The sequence below is a fragment of the Diabrotica virgifera genome, chromosome 9, assembly GCF_917563875.1.
Source record: "Diabrotica virgifera virgifera chromosome 9, PGI_DIABVI_V3a".
In the NCBI taxonomy this organism is placed as follows: Eukaryota; Metazoa; Arthropoda; class Insecta; order Coleoptera; family Chrysomelidae; genus Diabrotica; species Diabrotica virgifera.
This window is the reverse complement of record NC_065451.1, coordinates 184,440,190-184,461,983: the sequence shown is the minus strand read 5'-3', so window position 1 is coordinate 184,461,983 and position 21,794 is coordinate 184,440,190. Positions and strand designations below refer to the sequence as shown.

Sequence of the window (21,794 nt, the reverse complement as noted above, 5' to 3'; positions counted from 1 at the left end):
TGATATGCGGACTTATTAAAATGCCCAACATATTTGTCGGACAAATATTTTTTCCTATATTATATAAAGTTTGCTATTGAATAAACTTAAAAACAACCTCCCTACCACATCACTGGCTTGTACCATCTACATAACCTATATTTCTGCCTATACCTACTGTCATTTTGCTTCACATTTACTGCCACGTAAAACACCATAAAAAGAATAAGAAAATTATTACCAAAGAATATATAGCTCCGTATATACTCGTAGAGTATTCGGAGAGTATATTCGTTGATATTACACTTTACAGTTCTAAAGTCTTCATCGCTGTCTTCGTCTATTACAGGTACCTATAGGTACAACATCTGTATTGTCAAAGAGTTTTGTAAGATATTCTGCTGGCTTGATGATTTTTGTAAAATATCTTCCATGCGATAAATATTATATTATTGCCTATGTATGCGTACAACAGCCTATGGTTATGTTGCCGTTTGCGCAACTTGCATCTACAACAGTATATATCGTTTAATGTTTTGTTTTCCAAACCATCTAAGTTTGGCGCATAATAATGCAAATAGTCCACGCTGTATGCTTGTCCCGTTAGGTAAATTATTCCGATTCATTTTTGTGCACAAACTTACTCTAAAACAGGTTCTTATAACAAATCTACAAGGTGCTTGCAAACCAGGCAAACCTGAGCAAAAAAGGTCTCTTGTGATTTTTCTATAAAATTGACTGTTGTCGAGTTACATTTAATTTAAAATTTGAAAAACGCGAAAATGGCCATTTTCAAGGCTTAATACCTCAATTAAAAATTATTATTATAAAAGTCATAAAGTGACCAACTCAAAATCTAAAGCCCCCCCTGCAATAGCCTGAAGAAATTTTTGACACTGTTTTATTACTAACTATTATTTTAATTAAAAATGAGCGCTAAACACGTATTGAAGCGGCCGTCCGCGAGAGAGATGTACAATTCATTGGACGTTTAAAAAAATATCGATTGGAAGTCAAAAATACGTTTTAAAAAAATAAAAAAGGAATTTTGAGGTTATATGTATTGTACACTCGACCAACGGGTCTATAAAAAATAGATATGTTTTGTAGAAGCCTCATAATTTTTTAAAATTAATTGCAACCTAACTAAACAAAAAAAAATACAGAAAAATTGACGTTTCTGTGGGGGCAATGGGAGGGGGTGGTGGGGCGGGGTGGTGGTGTTAAAATACTCAGTTATTTCAAATTATACATAATCTATTAACAAAACTTTGAGTTGACCCATGTTGCAGTCTATAAAGTGGAGAAAATTCCCAAAAACCCCCTAAAAAACAGTTTTCCTGATTTTTCAAGATGGCACACCTGACGGAAAAATCTGAAAAAAATCAGAGAGATAGCTTTTGATAAATTACACAAAATGCAAAAAAAATTTGACCTCCAAAAAAAAGTTATAAGCTTTAAAAAAGTTTAAAAAAATTTTGAGGTTATGTACACTCGACCTATGGGTCCATAAAAATGGACATGTTTTGTAAAAGCCTCAGCTACACGTGTGAATTTTTTGAAATGTTTATATCAATTGCAACCCAACTAAAAAAAATTAAATCTAATAATCTACGTTTTTGGCTGTGTGGGGAGGGGTAATGGGGGTGGCGAGCTAAAAATCCGCGTTATCTCATTTTTTAGTTGCATAGAACGTAAAAAAATTTAAAAAATTGAATTCTGGGGGTGAGGGCATTTTGCCTATCTTAACGGGGGGTACCCTTTATATTGTTTTGTACCAGGTGTGTTGTGCATGCAATGTAAATATGAGTGCTGTTCTAACTTGTAAACGAGAAATATATCTACAGGTTGGTCCATTCGAATAAAATTCATTATCTTATCGAAAAAAGAAAGACCTGACAACAACGCAAACACAATAATATGAAGAAAGATCGGTTATGTATGAAACAGGTGGGTAGGTCAAGTAGTTTTTGAGTTACAATGTCTACAGCCTTTGAAAAAAGCAGTTTTGAGAAAAAATCGTTTAAAGTACATATTGTGAACTTTTATTTCAATTTTTTTTGTCTGTCAAATCGTAAAATGATGCACACCGGAATATCATTTTTCAGAATCGCGGAGTAATTTACAAAAGAAAATGAGAACAGCTGTTGACCGCTGTTCAACAAGCGAGTCGAAGGTAGGGATATTTAACACTATCTCCCTACCTTCGACTTGCTTTGCAGCAAGTTCGCGCTTGAGCGTGGTAAGAAATTGTCAATAGCTGTTCTCATTTTCACTTTAGTGTTCATCACTTTACGATTTGACAGACAAAAAAAATAGAAAATAAAAGTTCACAATACTTTAAACGCTTTTTCCTCAAAACTGCGTTTTTCAAAGGCTGTAGACATTGTAACTCAAAAACTACTTGACAGACCCACCTGGAATTTTGTATATACCTATCCTACATATTTTCTTTAGATAGACATTCCTTGAGGTAATGCTGTTGAGATATTTTTTGTTTTATGCTTATTTTTTGTTTAAATATAATAAATAGGTATGTTGATTTTCACCCTTTTTGCAAAAAAATCGTTGTTTTGACTTCTGAGTGATATCAAAAAGCCCAAAGTCGATAAAACTAAAAAAACTCGACAGCGTTACCTCGAAAAACTCAGAAGCTAATAAAATATTTTTGAATTTTTTGTTTATCATGATCAAATGATGAGTTCTGATGTCCACCGCAATATTCATTGTATTTTGAGGTGTCTTCAAAAACTTGCCACAGTTGGCTTATTTTTCAATATTTTTCGTTGAATGTTTTCTTAAACAATCTATGAATTGTACTGAATATGCCTATTTAATTTAAAAAATTCTACCATACTTTAAAAAAAATGTGCTTGAAATATTGATTTTAACCCCTACGGCCCCCCTTAAGGATAGCTATGACACGATTTTACTAGAAATATTTGTCTATGTATCAAATTTAATAAAAAAAAATGTTTCATCCGGCAAGCAGATGGGTAAAGATCGACCTTTATTCGGATCTTAGGCTAGCACTCTATAGCGTTGTTTAAATAAACAAAAAATAGTACAAACAAAAAAAGAAATATTTTATTTGTAAATACAGTATTACACGTATTACATAAAATTATGTGTTTATATCCAACCTACAAAAATTATTCAACAAATATAAATTAAAATAAAGTATAAAGTAATAAAGTAAAATAAGTAACTGTTCCGACGCCGAAACGGCTTACGTCCACTTGGTTCGACGCCCAAACAGCGACGTTCAAATGCCGCCGCCGAAACGGCGGCGCCCAGATGTCCTTCTTCTTCTTGTAGTGCCTATCCGTTTCGGATGATGGCGACCATCGTGGCAATCTGTACTTTGCACACTGCTGCTCTGAAAAGATTTGTGGTTATTGTGTTAAACGATGTACGTAGATTTTTTTAGCCAGGAAATCCTTCGCCTTCCTGGTCCTCGCTTTCCTTCTACTTTTCCCTGCAAGATTAGTTGCAGCAGTCCATATATTTCACTGTTCCTCATGATGTGACTGAAGTATTAGATTTTGGCTGTTTTTATTTTAATTAACAGCTCTTTTTCTTTTTGCATTCTCAGCAAAACACCCTCATTAGTAATGTGGTCGGTATAAGATATCTTCAGGATTCGACGATAAAGCCACATTTCAAAATTCTCAATTTTCTTGCAGGTGGCAGCTGTGAGAGTCCACGACTCAACTCTGTACAACAGTATAGGAAAGATATAACATCGTAGTAATCTGACTTTTATGGGTATCGACAAATCATGACATTTGAATAATTTTGCCATTTTTTGAAATGCAGATCTTGCTTTCTTTATCCTACATTTGATTTCTATGGAATGGCCCCAATTTTCATTGACGTTCGTACCAAGGTTGGTGTATGTTTTTACTCCTTCTATTTATTGACCGTTCACACTGATTCGTCCAAATTGCTGTTCATTCTTCAAGATCATCATAAAAAAAGAAAGTCCGTATCTCTGACTGACTTATGCGATTCTGTTCATTAACTCCTGGAGGGTTTCAGAACTGTTAACGAATAGCACCGTGTCGTCTGCGTATCTTATGTTATTGATACATTCTCCGTTAATTCGAATTCCGGCTTCAACATCATCCACTGCTTCTTGAAAGATTTCCTCAGAGTAGATGTTAAACAGCAGTGGGGATAGTATACATCCCTGACGGACCCCACGTTTGATTTTGATATCGTCGGATTCTCTTGCCTCTGTCCGGATAGATGGTGTTTGATTCCAGTACAGATTGCTGATAATCCTTAAATCACAGGTGTTTATTTCAATATTGGTTAATATCTCCACCAGCTTGTCGCGCTTTACTGTATCGAACGCTTTATGGTAATCAATGAAACATGCATAAATATCGCAATTTACGTCTCTACATCGTTGAAATGTTAGATGTCCTACAGCCACGAAATATAACTGCATAGGTATTGTATTGTAGCGTGCTTACGGTTAAAATAATACTCTCGGTACGAATTTATTTATACAAGTTACAGACGAATTTATTTTACAGACTAACTACTCCTAAAAATTCCATCCTTATTTATATTGAATACAAAAATACAAGTCATGTTCTTGAACGTTCCAGAAAAACGGAACTGCCCAACTTTAGTAATGCGTATGCGATCTTTCTCGAGCAATCTTTTCCTCGCTCGTCTGATGAGTCATTCTTCCAGATGTCTCCATACGTAACGAGCTGTCGAGACGGAGCCTGTTATTTGCTGTCGGTAATTCGTCACAGTATAAACCTTTTTCGTCTTCGTAGTACGTTGATTGGTCACCTCTGAACAGAAATGAAACGTAAGCTGTCTTTCATTTTTCCTTTTCGCTTTTTCTTTAGTTACCTTCATCGATATAATAGATAGACTATAGGCGCAGAGAAAGAGAGCCGTCTTCCATCAATTAACAATTTTTTAACCAATATGAGTAACTTTAACGATGATTAATCATAACCGTTTCCCTCGAATGCTTCAAATATGTTTCTCAACAACAGTTTTTTAAAGTTGAGTTAGAAGATTACAGGAAATAACGAAAACATAGGTAGTACGTGCTTCAACCATAAACATTAATTTCCGTCTTTGTCTGTTTCTTCGCCTTATCTTCGTCTTTGCTCGCTAAAATGGTAATAAAATTTTACACGACGTTGCAGGTATACGGTTGACTATAAAAAAGCGTATGTGGCTTTTGTTTCACATCCCACTCAATGTGGTTTATGGATTTTACATTTGTATAGAATTATGTCAAGTAATATTTTATCATTTAAAATAAACTTTTCTAAAATATTTTGGCTGTATATCATCTCAAGCGCTGGTAATAGTAGCTAATAGGGGTAAGACTATGGAATAGCTATTTGTATAACAAGGGAGGAAAGTGCTACTTTTCTTCCCGAGAATGAAGTTTACTACCCGACGCGTAGCGGATGGCAGTATTCATTCAAGGGAGGAAAAGGCCCTTTACTCCCATGTTATACATATGATTTTTCCACCTTCCTCAAATAACAAGTCATTTTTTCATTTTTAAATAATTTATTTATGTAACTAACACAATTTATTAGAAAACTAAAACTAACAAGTAGGTACAGCAGAACTGTCAAATATAAGTCAAATTATTAATGTAATAGTTATTTATGATATAAGTGTTAAAAATACAATTTTAAGGCACGCATGTGAAGGTTTGAATGAGCGAAGCGAATTCTGCATTTCACATGAATGAGTGCCTTAAAAATGTAATTTTAACACGTATATCATACAATATTTTTTCTACAAACGTCTTATATATCAACAATTATAATTTATTCATTCTCAATTACAGGACAACACCTACAAAAACTTTTACTTGAATTGACTGACATTCCATTTTTATATTTTTCTTTACATTACATCAAAACTGCCTATACTGTCAATACGTAAATCATAAAAACTATAGAATAACATCTACTTTTATTGTTGTATATTCTAACAAATTTTAATAGTTTTTTTCTACAAACGTGTTAAAAATGCAATAATACAGTTTAAATTAAATTTAAAAAACCTTCTAAAAAACCTTTTTCAAGTTGTGCAAGTTGTACTGTTAATATTAATGTTAATAAATGAAATATAAAAAATATTTTGACGTTTGTTTTCAAAGTTTGACATTTCAATTTTAACTGCAGTGCCTTAAAAATTTTAAAGCACTAGTGCTTTAAAGTAACATATTTAACGCTCTATGGAGTGCTAAATGTTGCATTTTTAACACGTTTGTAGAAAAACATTGTTAAATCAAAATACCAATTTACTGTTTTTCCATTCTGCAAAATACATAGTGTTCTGTAAATAAACGTTAAAATGTATAGATAGATACTTACGTAATAGATAATAGAATATTGTATAGGGCGTCAGCCCTATACAATAAAAGTTATTTCATCAATGACATACCATCACGTCACTTTTACTTTTCATCCCTAGGGAGAAAAAGTACGACTTTGCTCCCAACAATCATTCCGGAAAACTATTAGGTCTGGATCCCGCGTATGAAAAAAAAAAGTTGATTAATAGCAAGCTGAAAATTTGTTAATAGCTTAAGGGTGTCTAGTCGGATAAACTTTGATATATGGGAACACTGTAACAGGGGCAGTTTTAATTGTGGAACAGGTTAAAAATTTGGAACGGTCAGAACACGAAAACGGCACATTTATTTTGTCCGACAGAACAGACTTAAACTCTCCGAACAGAAATTAAACTCTCATGCAAAAATCAGACTGCTATTTATCACCTGTCATAATTCCTGTCATTTGACATATTCTACATGTTCCACTCATTAAAACGCCCATTTGGTGATAAATAGCAGTCTGATTTTTGCATGAGAGTTTAATCTCTGTTCGGAGAGTTTAAGTCTGTTCTGTCGGACAAAATGCATGTGCCGTTTTCGTGGTCTGACCGTTCCAAATTTTTAACCTGTTCCACAGTTAAAACTTCCCCTGTTCCAGTGATCCCATATATCAAGGTTTGTCCGACTAGACACCCTTAAGCTATTAACAAATTTTCAGCTTGCTATTATTCAACTTTTTTTTCATACGCGGGATCCAGACCTATATACTTTCGGTAGAGGTAGGTGGGAAAATAAATTACACAAGTGGTTAAATTACACACAACCAGAGCATGGTTGCTGTCTATTACTATGTTATTTCACGTTACGCTTATGGAGATCAGTGTTGACAAACCTCTCGGGCACGAGTGGCTACTCGACTGCCGATATACGATTCATTTTAATCAGTACGGCGTGGCATCGGCGCGCTTCTATCATTCATAAGAAATGCATAGGGCTATCTTCGCAGTGTTCTATTCTTAACGTGAAGTAAAGTATAGGTATGTATTATAATAATTGTGATGATATACCTACAATATTTTACCAAACACACACCCACAACAAAGTAAATCCCAGTTCCAGAGGACATTAGATTCCCGGAGTAGGGTGCTTTCATCTCCGATGATCATTACGATACCTCCCTGACCCCCCAAGCTACCCTTCGGCGGCCCCACCCCAATCCCAGACATAGCGTTGAGGAGACTGTTGCCTACCTCTGCTCTTATGTCATCTACCCATTTCTTGGCCTCCATTTTAGTATTCTCCGTGTCCACTCGTTATCATCATATCTGGCTATGTAGGTATTTAATTTTTATAATTTCTTCAACGATATCCCTGGTCTTCGTTCTCCGTCTTATTTCGGTGTTCTAATGTTATGTCTCAGTAATATTCCAAGCTTGTTTCGTTAAATTGTCCTTTACGTTATTTCTAGTTTTTTAACAGATTTTCTGGTAAGGGCATAGGCGTAACCAGGGAGGTTTTGGGGGTTATCACCCCCCTCACCCCATTGGGATCTACTTTGAGCTCTATCCTCTTACCACCATTATGTGTTGTTGACAAATCAAGCCATTTTGAAATTGTAACCCCCCCCTTAGGATCATCCTGATTACGCCGTTGGGTAAAGGCTACGGTCTCATAAGTCGTAGGTATAAATTGGTAGTATGCATGTGTTATACATCTTTTTCTGTAAGATTATAGAAATAGAGGTGTTTTTCAAAATATATTTTGGTTTGCCAAAAGCGGCCCAAGCCAGTTGTGTTTTTTAGTCCATTAGTACTCCTAAATATTTTGCTTGGTTAACCGTTTTATTTGTGTGTTGATCCTTCTGATTCAGATCCAGACTTCCCGCTTCTATTGCTGTGTCATCGGTATATATACTGAGTATGGTTTTCGGGGTGCTCGGTATGTCGGTGTATACAGCAAGGGTGACATTACTCCCCCATGTGGCACTTCCGCCTCGTTCATTCCGATTGAACTTTCTATTACCTCGGTAGGATTACTGTATCCAAGCTGGCTCATTTTGTGAACAAGCCATTCGTGCCACATTTTCTCAAATGCCTCACTGATATCTAGGAATGCAGAGTATGTCTTTTGGTTGAATCCCTCTGTGATGTATTCGGTTAACCTTATCACTTGTAGGTCGCTGGATTGTTCAGTTCTAAAACCAAATTTTGCCTCCTGTATCATGTCTATTTTTTTCAGACTCTTATTTTAACCTAGCCAGTATTACCCTCTCTGCAACCTTGTTTGTGGATGATAGTAGGCTGATTGGTATGTAGTTTTAAGGAAATGCCTAATTTTCTCCTGCTTTCCGAAGTATTATCACTTGTGCTTACAATTAGACTACATTATCACTTGTACTTCTTTCCATTTCTTAGGAAATCTTCATAGTCTGATTATCGCATTTATGATTTGGATGGTCTATAGCAGGGCTTCCCAAACTTATTCGAACTGTGACGCCCTTGGGACTTTGCTATTTTTTTGCGACGCCCCTCATTCCAACCCCCAATAATACTTACCAATTTTAGTACTAGCCTAGTAACAGGTTATTTATAGTTTTTATAGAAATTAAGAAAGAAATCAAAACATATAGGCACAAAAATAAAAAGGGATATTTATTTATGTAACTGGCTGGTTAAAGTGAGGGATGTGCTTGCTTTTTTGAGCATAGCTTATGACACCGGGGCTCCAATTTGGAAATTGTCACTCTTATTTCTTTTTCAAAGCTTATGTTTGACCTGTACTTGTTTTTAATTACTGCAACTGCAGAAAAGCCCGTTTCGTACAAGTACGAAGTCGCAAATGGTAATCAAACCTTTAATGCAGCAATGCTGATGGCATGATAATTATGAAAAATTAAACTCCAAAATTCAAACAGGTCCTTGTCGTGTTGAAGCTTAGGCTTGAATCACAGGACAATTCTGTCGGTTGTTCTTCTTCCTCTGTTGAAAGTGTCGATGGTGTGAATGACTAGGGAGGGATTCTGTCTGACCCAGTCATATTGCTCCAGATTTTTGGAAAAACATTTCTCAGTGTTCGTTCCATGATAACATGTGTTGTGTAAATATATTTTTTAAAGAGGAACCAAGGATTTCTATTGATTTTTCTTGTAGAATACCTTGTAAAGCAGGAAAACAGTAAATTTATTGATCTTCTAATTTTCTCTTCCATAAGAGCAACTTCTGAAACCCAGTTATTTTATCAGCAGGATATGAGTATTATTTCCCTGTAAAGATCATTTTAATTTGTTAAATATGTCACAGGGGTATGCTAATTTTATTATAAACTCTGAATTAATAAAGTTTTGAGCATTATTATGGGATTCTGTATGACATGTAGATAGATGTAAACTTTCATTTTTTTAATTCATATACACGTGCGAGTACGTTGCCTTTGGACAGCCAACGAGAGTTGCAATAATAAATTAAAGAGGTGTGTGTGTAGTCCTGCATACTATCCAGACAAATATATTGTCTGTATTAAAAGTCCACGCTGACACGAGACGCACCTGGGACAACGTCACGACGCCCCAGGGCGTCGCGACGCACAGTTTGGGAAGCCCTGGTCTATAGGTACGTTTGCTTTCCTTGGGAGATTTTTTAGTGCTCTGTTCGTGACCCTATCTGGTCCTGGTGCTTTTCTGTCGTTTTAGGCATTTAATTGTCCTTTTGACTTCTTCTCGGGAGAAGTGAGTTATGCCTATTTGTCTTGGATTTCTTGATAATCTCCTGTGACTACGTTCTACTTCTTCTCTGAAATCTATATCTTCATCCTGATGGTAGTTTAGCCTGAATTATATTTCAAGATAAGTTTTCATCGTCTCGACCTTTTCTTCTGTCTATACTCCATCTCATTTGCTCCGTGTAGTCAAGGTGATGGAGTAGGCTTGTTTTCATTTCTTAGGATCATTGAAATCTCCCGTGTAGGCGGCTTTTTTGGGTCTAAATGTTTAACCAAACTGATTACAGGATTTGCTCATATGTATATTCTTATAGCTGGTTTACGTGCATTTTAAAATTTTTATATTAGACTGTATAATAGTAGAGGATCCGATATAAGGTCGATTTGCACCGATCTGTTTATTGGATAAAAATTATTGGATATGTAATTTAGCATGTTAACAATTACAAAAATCAAGGGTTGCCCGATCTAATCTTGTTCTAACTATAATTAATTAATAATTAAAAAATGACATTTTTGCTATAAATTAAAAAAATTCGACCCGGGCAGATATTATTTCAGATTTTTTGCATCATTCTAAACAAAAAAGGTCTGTTGCAGTTTTTCTCTATAGTTGATCGTTTTCGAGTTATAAACAATTGAAAACTGAAAAAAGAACGAAAGATGACAATTTTCAAGGCTCAAAAACACAAGTAAAAAATATCATTTTTGTAATCAGCAGGTACATAAATTCAAGATCTAACCTTTTTCTATCAGGTCTCGATAAGAATTTTAGCCATGTTTTATTCTAAAACATATTTTTGTAATTGTTAATGAGGAAGGTTTCTTATGGGGAGACGGGCATTAACAAACAAAAAACAATGTTTCAGAATGAAATAAGTTCAAAAGACTTATCAAGAACTGATAGATTATGTGAACTTGAATTTAGGTACTTCGTAATTTCAAAAATGATATTTTATACTTATATTTTTGAGCCTTGAAAATCGTCATCTTTCGTTCTTTTTTCAGTTTTCGATTGTTATAACTCGAAAACGATCAACTATAGAGAAAAACTGCAAAAGACCTTTTTGGTTTAGAATGATCCAAAAAATATGAGATAAGATCTGCCCGGGTCGAAACATTTTTTTTAAGCCTTGAAAATCGTCATCTTTCGTTCTTTTTTCAGTTTTCAATTGTTTATAACTCGAAAACGATCAACTATAGAGAAAAACTGCAAAAGACCTTTTTGGTTTAGAATGATCCAAAAAATATGAAATAAGATCTGCCCGGGTCGAAAGTATTTTTTTTATTTAAAAAAAATGTAATTTTTTAATTATTAATTAATTATAGTTAGAACAAGATTAGATTGGGCAATCCTTGTTTTCTGTAATTGTTAACATGCTAAATTACATATCCAATAATTTTTATCCATTAAACAGATGGGTGCAAATCGACCTTATATCGTATCTTAGACTATAAGTGGTTCATTACTTGCATACATAGTACATCCTGATTCAGATCTAAGCATCATTGTATCGTATGCAAATAGGGCTTTTGCTAGTCCTTTGTTTTTAAACTTTTTGTGATCATTTTTTTTCTCCCATCTTTCTTCACTTCTTGACATGCATTTGCTTTGAATGTATTATTACTTTTATAGTTTAATAGCCGGATAGTGAATAATAGGTCTTTGTCAACTGTGAGAACTAATTTAATCCTTCATTAGTTGTAAGATAGTCCTTTTGAGTTGTTGACTTGCACGATTTAGTTTAGTCTATCTTGAGGAGCCCTTGTTTGTTGCCAAATTCTTCTCAGCTTAATCTTCTTAATTATCATGTTCCTCACTTCCTTTGGACAATTGTTATTCCTTTTAACCTAGATTTCAGTGTACGAGTGTTTCCCATGCTGCTTACTGAATATTATTCACTAACAATTATGCTTCTTTATCTAATTATTGCTTTGTAGTTGGGTTTCGTAGTGGACCTCTTAGTGGAGGTTCAGCTTAAAACTTGCTCAATCCGTTAATGTGTTTGTTAATGTAAGGTTACTTTCTTTTTTAATAATCTTGTCACTCATGGTTAATTAGATGGATGGGCGAATTATCAGAATTTTAAGTCCCAACAGCCGTCAATAGACCAGAGTCCAGAGTAATAATAATAATAATATTTTTGGCATTTTTGCCGGGGAGATCCTTTCGGATTGTTCTGACGCCATTTACATCTTTAACCCTGTTTCAAGTAACTAGTGTCGATGTACACTAGCCCAGCTAACCGACGGCTTAACGTGCTCTCCGAGGCACGGTGAGACGGCTCGTATCATTTTTAGAAATGAAAAATTGTTTGTCTTTGGCAGGGCTCGAACCCACGTGCACTGGCGTATGAGGCCAGCGATTATGCCGTTACGCTACGGCCGCACGCTACGGCCGCTCACTGGCCAGAGTAATATGGATTTTCTCGGGACACTCAAAGATCCAGGTAGCTGAGTACTTTTTTAGTTATTGTAGACCTATAGGAAAAAAAACCTACCTATTTCCTGCCTAGAGTTCGCGTACGTTTTTTAATTATTAACAATTTAGTGCAAAAATCGCGATTTTTTCGATTTTTTGGACTCCATTCAAAAGCTAAATAGTTGACATAAAATTACAAAATTCAGTTTTTTAGAACATTGAAAAACCTTCAAAATGCCGATTTTTGAAAGAAAAGTTAATTTGTTGCTACGCAAACTGCAAAATAAGTGAAAATTGTTATTTGTTAATAACTTTTACCGAAACTACCTTAGAACTTTAGTGTTTCACCCAAAGTTGGGTATTGCCGTGCTTAACAAACCCAGAGACCTTTATTTTGCAATAAGATAAGACAAAAAATAATGAAGATAGGGCAACTCTGAGTATGCCAAATAAAAGTAGAAGAGTGATAGTATCAAAATTTATTAAAAAAAAAAATAAAAAAATAATTAATATAGTCAAAAATCCTAATGCCAAATATTTGAAATTTTGTAGAATTAACATTTAGAATAACTTTAAAAAATGTTATCCGTAGAAACAATATTTTTATATATTCGAAAAGATAGTATTTTAACACGAATTTTAAAATAAAAAAATTTAGCCTGGGTTCATTTGGGACAAAGTTAGCCATATGTTTTTTTTAATTCACAGCTAATTCGTTTATAATAATTAAGGAATCTCATTAATGCCATTTTAAAGAATGGGATTTGTATTTTTTCTTAAAAAATTTGCACAAACATTGTACCTTCACAGCACCCTCTACGATTTTTCAAAAATGTAGTTCAAACGATTACTAGGGGGAACCTACAAATCCACCGAGTTAAAATACCGAAAAAGCAATTTCAAACGAATATAATTTTCTGTATCTCCGGATCAACTCAATGGATTTTGATCTTTCTTTTTTTAATTGGTATGTAATTTCTACGTACATTACAAATATGCAATTTGTTTATAAATTTATTAATTAATAAATTTATTAATTAATAAACAGTCTAGTTTGTTTAAACAATTCTTGAAAAAATATTTTTTTTACAAAAATCTATTTTTTAATCATAGTCTCATTAATGATCATAGAAAAAGTTAACTACACTTTAATAAATAAATTATTTTTATTATATAATTATTTATTAAAGATAATTTATTTATTAAAGTATACCTTAACTTTTTCTATGATTAATAACGATTGTATGATTAAAATCATGGATTTTTGGGAAAAATTATTTTTTCAAAAATTGTTTAAACAAATTAGACTGTTTACTAATTAATAAATGTCTAGACCAGTGGTTCCCAAAGTGGTCCAGGTGGACCCCCAGGGGTCCACGAGGGACTCAACAGGGGTCTACGTTGGTGTGAAATAAAAATGGGGGTTCACAAGTTGTAACTGGGGGTCCACGAAAATTTTATAGTGATTTGGTATTTATTTAAACAAATTTCCATTTTTTTCGTAATATATCAATGGAAATCAATGGAAAAAATAATGTTTTAATAGTAGGGACACAAAAATGTCATTATAACGCATTATAATAAGTTATTTTGATTACAAATTTTATTTTTGTATAGAAAACGTTAAAATACCGTTTTTTCTATATTTTGCTCCATTCCCAAAAAGCATGTGCTTCGATTTGACTGAAAATATGCCCACAGATAGCCAAAACACAGGACTTTAAGTGCTTAAATTTTTCTTTTATAGTTTTACAATATAAGAAAACGCGGGGAATAATAGCAGAGTCAAAAATATAGGCGTCCACTTTAAATACAATAAACTCGGAAAATATCGACCGTACGAAAAAAATGGTTAAAAAAAATTGTAATAATTACAGTTCTTAAAATTTTTGTCGAAAAGTTGAAAATGGCGGAGATATTGAACAAAAACCACTGCTATGAAACCAATCAGGCCTTATGCTCGCGCCTTTACCGCATACGTACTACCTGAAATATTGATTTTACCAAAAAAATTAAAGAGATTAAAATTATATAAAATTTAATTCTGTTCATTTTTGTATAGGTACATTTTTGTTATAAAACTAATAATAAACGAGATAATTCAATAATTATGCTCTAATTGTAACCATTTCCCCCCATAACTCGGAAAATATCGACGGTGCAAAAAATTTATAATAAAAAAAATTACTTATAGGAAATCATTGTTTCAACAATTTCAGTCCTTACACTTAGGGATTAAAATTATATAAAATTTAATTCTGTTCATTTTTGTATGGTACATTTTTGGTATAAAACTAATAATAAACGAGATAATTCAATAATTATGCTTTAACTGTCACCGTTTTTCCCCATAACTCGGAAAATATCGACGGCGCAAAAAATTTATAATAGAAAAAATTACTTATAGGAAATCATATTTTCAACAGTTTCAGTCCTTACACTTTTTGTTGGAAAGTTAAAAATGGCGGAGATATTGAGCAAAAATGGTTCTCCTTTAAAATCAAGATGGCGCCTAACGCAACGGCAGAATTCATTCGCGATTTTAAATTTACACTACTATTGCCCCCTAAAGCTTAGAAAAATAGAATCTTGCTTGCTTAGCTCGGCATGCAAGATCAAATGCTAACCAGACTGGACTATATAATTTTGACTCTGATATTAGTGCATGTAACTTTTCTTGTATTGTAAAACTATACAAATTCTTTTAACAACTGATGGCCTTAAGTCACACAGGACTTAATGCCACAGGACAGCCTAACACAGGACTTAAGTCCTGTGTTTTGACTATCTCTGGGCAAATTTTCAGCCAAATAGAAGAACATGTATTTTGGGAATGGAGGAAATGTAAAAAAACAGTATTTCACAGATTTTCTACTCTAAAATTTGATCAAAAACATGTTTTAAATAAAGAAACTTGTTATAATGCCTAATGATCACATTTTGGAGTCCCTTCTATTAAAACATTATTTTTTCCAATGATACTTTACGATAAAACATGCAAAGTTTAAATAAATTCCAAATCACTGTAAAATCGCTTGGAATGATATTTTGAGAGAAAAAAAGAAGAAAAAGACGGTTCGACCTTCATTAATGTCTTATTTTTTCCACCCAAGTTCCCCCCACCCACATGCAATTTTCTTAACCCGCCACTGACGTGTACAGCTACGAAATACCACTTCTGCTGGGGGTCCACCGAAACCAGTAAATTTTTTAAAGTGGTCTACTAGAAAAAGTAGTTTGGGAACCTCTGGTCTAGACAAATTAACCCTGGAAGATCACACCTATTTTTTTTAAATAAACCGCACACATGGTTATCAGATACCCAATGATTTTTTGTGAAGAAATAAAAATATTTTATGATTTCCAGAGACTCTCTTATCACTATTGAATACATAAGAATAATTAAATCAATCATTTTATTTTCTTTCTCTTAATTGTAGTAACACAAAAGAAAAAAATATTAAAAATACCTAAAAATAATTAACAAACATTTTCTAAAAAACCGGAAACATAATTCAAAATATTTTAATTTAATGTAACAACAAAATGGTCTTTCTAACTAAAATATAACACCTTTTGATTATAGAACTCATATTCATTCTTAGCCAGGTATTTCAGTTTCACTCATTTTAGAGACTACATTCATAAGACAGTGTGGCTCTATGCTCCATGCATTATGCTTTATAGCAAGCCGAGCATGTATGCTTTGCTTTTCCATCTTTGCTTTTGCAGAAATAACACCTAGTTTGCTTTACTAAATTTGTGGGATGTTGTGTTGTTAGGTCATTAACTTGAATGCACACTTGATCGCAAACCTCACACATGGGTGCTACTAGTGTTGCCAGGTCCGATTTGTTTTAAATCGGTACATAAGGTAAAACAAATCGGGATTTAGGGTTGTAGATCGGGACAAATAAACAACAATAGCCCAATAAATGACCGTATTGGAGTGTAATTTTCAGGGTCAACTCCGAATTGCATGTAAAATTGGTTTTAGGTTCTACTTACCGTTTACTTAAAAGTTGAACTTGTACCGTTGGTTGATTTTACTTGGGGGTGACAGTCACTCGGGGGTGAAAAAACGCGCGTTTAAAATAAGTCCCAAAATGGATAAATTGACTAATTCTAAACAATTTTTGATCTATATATTTTTTTAACGAAGTCAACATTTTTCGAGTAATTTGCGATTGAAAATGTTTATTTTTCGATAAAAAGAAAACCACTTATTCAGGCGGTTTTTCTCAAATAACTCAAGAAGTAAGTATTTTATCGAAAAAAATATTCTTGGCAGAAATGTAGCTTATAAAAAAACAAAAAAAAATGTGTGTTCAGAAAGTCTATAAAACCAGTAAAAGCGAAGTTGTAGCTCATCAAAAATACGTTCTTATTCGTCAAATTCAAAATCGAATATTTCAACGTGAAATAATCACAAAATGAAGCAATTTTCGGGAAGCACTTATTGGAAATTATTTAAAGTATTTAAAAAAAATCTTTAATTTTGTTTTATATAAAAGTCTCTAGCATTAAAACTAAGCTAGTTACGCTCAAAATAAAGTTGACCCCTTTTTTTGGCAAAAAAAAATCGTGAAAAACTCCCCCTATTTAGCAACCTAAATAAAATTAATCGTTACCGCTTTACCATGTATTGTTTATACGATCTGTAAGGTTTACCGGTTGGAAGTGCTTATTTAAAAAAAAATTGGTTTTATAGTAAAAAACTTTTTTCCAAAATTCATTGTAAAATGCCTTTTTTTTCAAAATAACTAAAAAAGTATTAGTGATACTAAAAATCTCGAGTAAAAAATGTAGGTTTTGCCTTTATAAATATGATAGTTTCAATTTGCTTTTCTATAAGACAAAAATTGGTTAAGATATGGCTGTTCATATTTTGCATACACTCGTGATTAGTGACTCTTTCAGGCCCTTTCAACTATGACTATTTAAAAAATAAGCCCTTCACACCGGTGAAACTTACAGGTCATATAAAAAATACATAATTAAACTAAACTGTTTGTAAAGCGGTAACGATTAATTTCATTTGGGCTGCTAAATACTGGGATATCTTCACGATTTTTTACCAACAAAAGCGGTCAACTTGATTTTGAGCATAACTCGCTTAGTTTTGTTGCTAGAAACTTTTTTAAAACGTAAAAATAAAGCTTTATTAAACACTTTAAAAAAAGTTTTTATAGGCTTTTCCCGAAAAGTGCTTCATGTTTTGGTTATTTTACGTTGAAATATTTGATTTGGAATTTGACGAATAAGAACGTATTTTTCATGAGCTACAACTTTACTTTTGCTGGGTCTATAGACTTTTTTTCTATGCTAAATTTTTGCTAAGAATAATTTTTTTTCGATCAAATACTTACTTTTTGAGTTATTTGTGAAAACCGCCTGAAAACGTGATTTTTTTGTCGAAAAAAATAAACATTTTCAATAACAAATAACTCGAAAAGTATTAATATTAAAAGTATTAAGTTAAACAATTTTATAGAACTAAAGTTTCTTAAAATTTATCCAATTCCGGACTTATTTTAAACGCGCGGTTTTTCACCCCCCGACTATGGTTGACTGTCACTCCCGAGTATAAGCAACCAACGGCACATGTTCAATTTTGAAGTGCATATTAAGATTAAGTAGAACCTAAGTCCAAATGTTTGTCTAAAAACAAAATCGTAGTATAAGTAAGGTATTTATTTTTTATTAAAATTATATATTATGTTTCATTCGATTTTACCTTTTTGGGGTGCCTTGTTTTTTATAACATAGTTATAAAATTCAGTACAAGTCATGCTGAAATTTGTTTTCGTTGGTGAAATTTATCGTGACATTTAGTGTCCCGATCAGGTACAAATCGGTACGCGTCCCCAGACCCTTGAAAATCGGGACGTCCCGCGCAAATCGGGACACCTGGTAACGCTAGGTGCTACATACCGTAGCCTGTATTCAATAAATTTTCGTGAATGGAAATATTGCTCAAATGAGACCGCAACTACACACCCGTCCTTGGCAGACTAGAGACTGAATTTACATAAAGCAGCATTACCATTGAAATGCAGCTGCGCAAGCTACATGCAGTTAAGTGTCGCGATAGGTATCTCACACCCAAGTGTGAGCTTCCAGGGTTAAAAAAAGAACGATCAAAATATATTCAGTAGATCCCGAGATATAGAAAATGATAATAGTTTTAAGTTGCCTTTTTTAGTTTTTGAACTCGTGCATTTGTCTGCTCCCAGCTCCCCCTTCACTTACCACGACTAGTCACCAATTGAACGGCATTTTTAAAAATTCGTGTAAAATACTAGCTTTTCTAATATGTAAAATGATTTTTTCTACGGACAATATTTTTAAAGTTATTCTAAATGTTTATAAACTATAAAATTTCACAAATTTGACATTAGGATTTTTGACTATATTAGATAATTTTTTATCTTTTTTAGTACATTTTCATAGCATCAGTTTTCTACTTTCATTTGGCATAAGCAAAATTGCCCTATCTTCATTATTTTCTGTCTTATGTTATTGCAAAATAAAGGTCTCTGGGATAAACAATTAGAATAACTCTTAAACTAATTAATGGATCGGTCTCAAATTTTGAGGGTTTGTTAAGTACCCCAATACCCAACTTTGGGTGAAACACTAAAGTTCTAAGGTAGTTAGGTATTAAAGGTAAGGTAGTAAAAGGTTTTAACAAATAACGACTTTCGCTTATTTTGCAGTTTGCGTAGCAACAAATTAACTTTTTAACTTTCAAAAATCGGCATTTTGAAGGTTTTTTAATGTTATAAAAAATTAAATTTTGTAATTTTATGTCAACTATTTAGCTTTTGAATGGGGTGCAAAAAATCGAAAAAATCGCGATTTTTGCACTAAATTGTTATTAATTAAAAAACGGACGCCAACTGTAGGCAGGAAGGAAACAGGTAGGTGTTCTTACTATAGGTCTACAATAACTAAAAAAGTAGTCAGCTACCTGGATCTTTCGAGTGTCCCGAACATGGTATATTTTTAGCTTATTACCCTGGAGTACAATGTCTAAGCGAACAATAGAGAGTTATCAAGTAACCCTAGGAGAATACGGTAACGCTATTTTACTGTATACTTTACATGTTATTTATAACGTTACCGTATTCTCATAGAGTTACTTGATAACTCTCGAATGTCTGTCAAATTTAGCTGAAATATTAAAAGAAATATAAATTTATTATTTTTTAAGTAAAGAGCAAGTCTATTCGCGATGGTCATGTTGTTTTTGAAAACACTATGTACCCAGAGTTCCACGTATCAGCAGGTGTTGCTGACACATTCTTTGATAAAAATAAAGAGGGCACGTTATGTGGGTACAGTTTCACTTCGGCGAATCGTATATCGTATGTGATGGTACATTAACACTGTTGGTTGAGTCTGAGTCGATAACAAGAACAAGAAGGAAGGTATGTTCTATACAGTGTTGCCAATCGGCGGACAATTATCCGATTTGCGTACCTTTTTGAGAGTTGTCGTATCTTCTTCGTATCTTTAAATAAATCGGATATTTGCGGATATTTTCAGTGTATCTACCATCAACTAAAACTTTCTCATCCATATATTCCCAACACCAACAACACATTAATTTTGTTTGGTTCCACCCAAATTTTTATAAATAGCCTATACTGGATGAATGTTAGTGACATCCGATACTTTTCATCTTTTGACAAAAGGGACATGTGCCGATTCTTTTGTTTAGAATTTAAATGCACAAGTGCATACACTTAAGGCATACTAATCCAATTCAAATTTCAAAAACCGTCTGCGGTCCGATGTTATTTATGAGTTTTTAGTGTTTAGTCTTTAAACTTATGAAAGCTAATTCACGCACGATTTTGTTTTATTTTCATTTTATGTAGTGAAGTGCTTAAGTAAACGTCTCGTCTGTTGAAATAAGTTTTGGTTTGTGAAAATACTTTTTTTTTGTAATGGATAAATGGTTAATAAAAAACGTTAAGGTGGGTAAGGTACTATGCAGAAAAGAACTTTCCGGCACAGAAACGTCACTTTTCTGCACACTACTGTCAGTTATTCTGTGAGAAAATATTAAGTTTGTTAACATAAAATTGTGCATAAAAATACATTTGGAATAGTGGTTGTAGAAAAATCTACTTATTTGAAACTAGTAATATCTAGATATCTACTAATGAACTCAAAAATCCTTCAAATTTTTTGCCTATAAAAATTATTTAGTCGGGCATTAACGTTGAACGCACCACGGGTATTATGGATAATAACTTTGATACCTTAATAACTACAAGACTGTCAAATACATTTCTATTGTTTTAGTTGTAATAATTATTCTTTGTTGTTAAAAGAGCGTAGACGCAAAATTTCGGACCAATTCTTTAAACGTATTCATTTTTTTCGAATCCTGAGAAAACTAATAAATATTTTTTAAAAATTTGAACGCTGAATAAAATATTACATTATTACCGAGGGCTGAAAGTCCCTTAGAATAAACAAAATGTTTCTTTTGAATGAGATATTTGAAATTAAAAATCACACTCAATATTCTCTTTTCCTTTTACCCCTGTAACATATTTGAATAAAAATTATAGAAGTCTTCAGGGACTTTCGGCCCTCGGTAATAATGTAATATTTCATTCTGCGTTTAAATTTTTAAATAATACTTATTAGCTTTCTCAGGACTCGAAAAAAATAGTGCATTTTAAAAGCATTGCCCAGAAATTTTGCGCCTATGCAATTAATGTGGCTGTAGTTTATTTTGTATTGATTTATTTATTATTTATTTTTCCAGTACCTACTTTTAGGTAGTTATTAGGTTTTAATAAAATAATATTTAAAAGTGTTTTTTTTTACTTAAATAATTATAATAAATTAATATAACGATCCAAATAATGAAATATTTAGATTTATTTATTTATTTTAATTTAACACTTACGATAATACAAAATACGAATAATATAATAATAGTAAGTAAATAGTATTTGCATACATGAATTAGGTAATAACCAGCTAGGATACGAGATCTTCATCTATAAACGAAAATTTTTAAACTGTGATCCAGTAGATTAAAGGGCCGGTTGTTCGAACGCTAATCAGAAATGGAATCAACTGATCATTATCAAATATATAATTACTGTCAATGTCAACTTTGATTGGGTTGCTGAAAACATAATTGATTACAATTATGAGATTAATTGATTAATTAATCAATTATGTTAATAATTGTTACGTTAATTGATAATTAATAATTAATTAAACAATCAATTATGTTAATTATCGTAATGATAATTGATTACAATCAACTGATTGGCGTACGAACAACGGATTTTGTTATTTGATGGT

The 21,794-nt window shown here is 32.8% G+C and overlaps 1 protein-coding gene across 1 annotated transcript in view; it reads left to right on the top strand.

Annotated features, from left to right (window-relative positions):
• LOC114337986 (thyroid receptor-interacting protein 11) overlaps positions 1-21,794 on the top strand; it is a 270,838-nt gene that overhangs the window by 97,152 nt on the left and 151,892 nt on the right. The gene's annotated exons all lie outside the window — the stretch shown is intronic.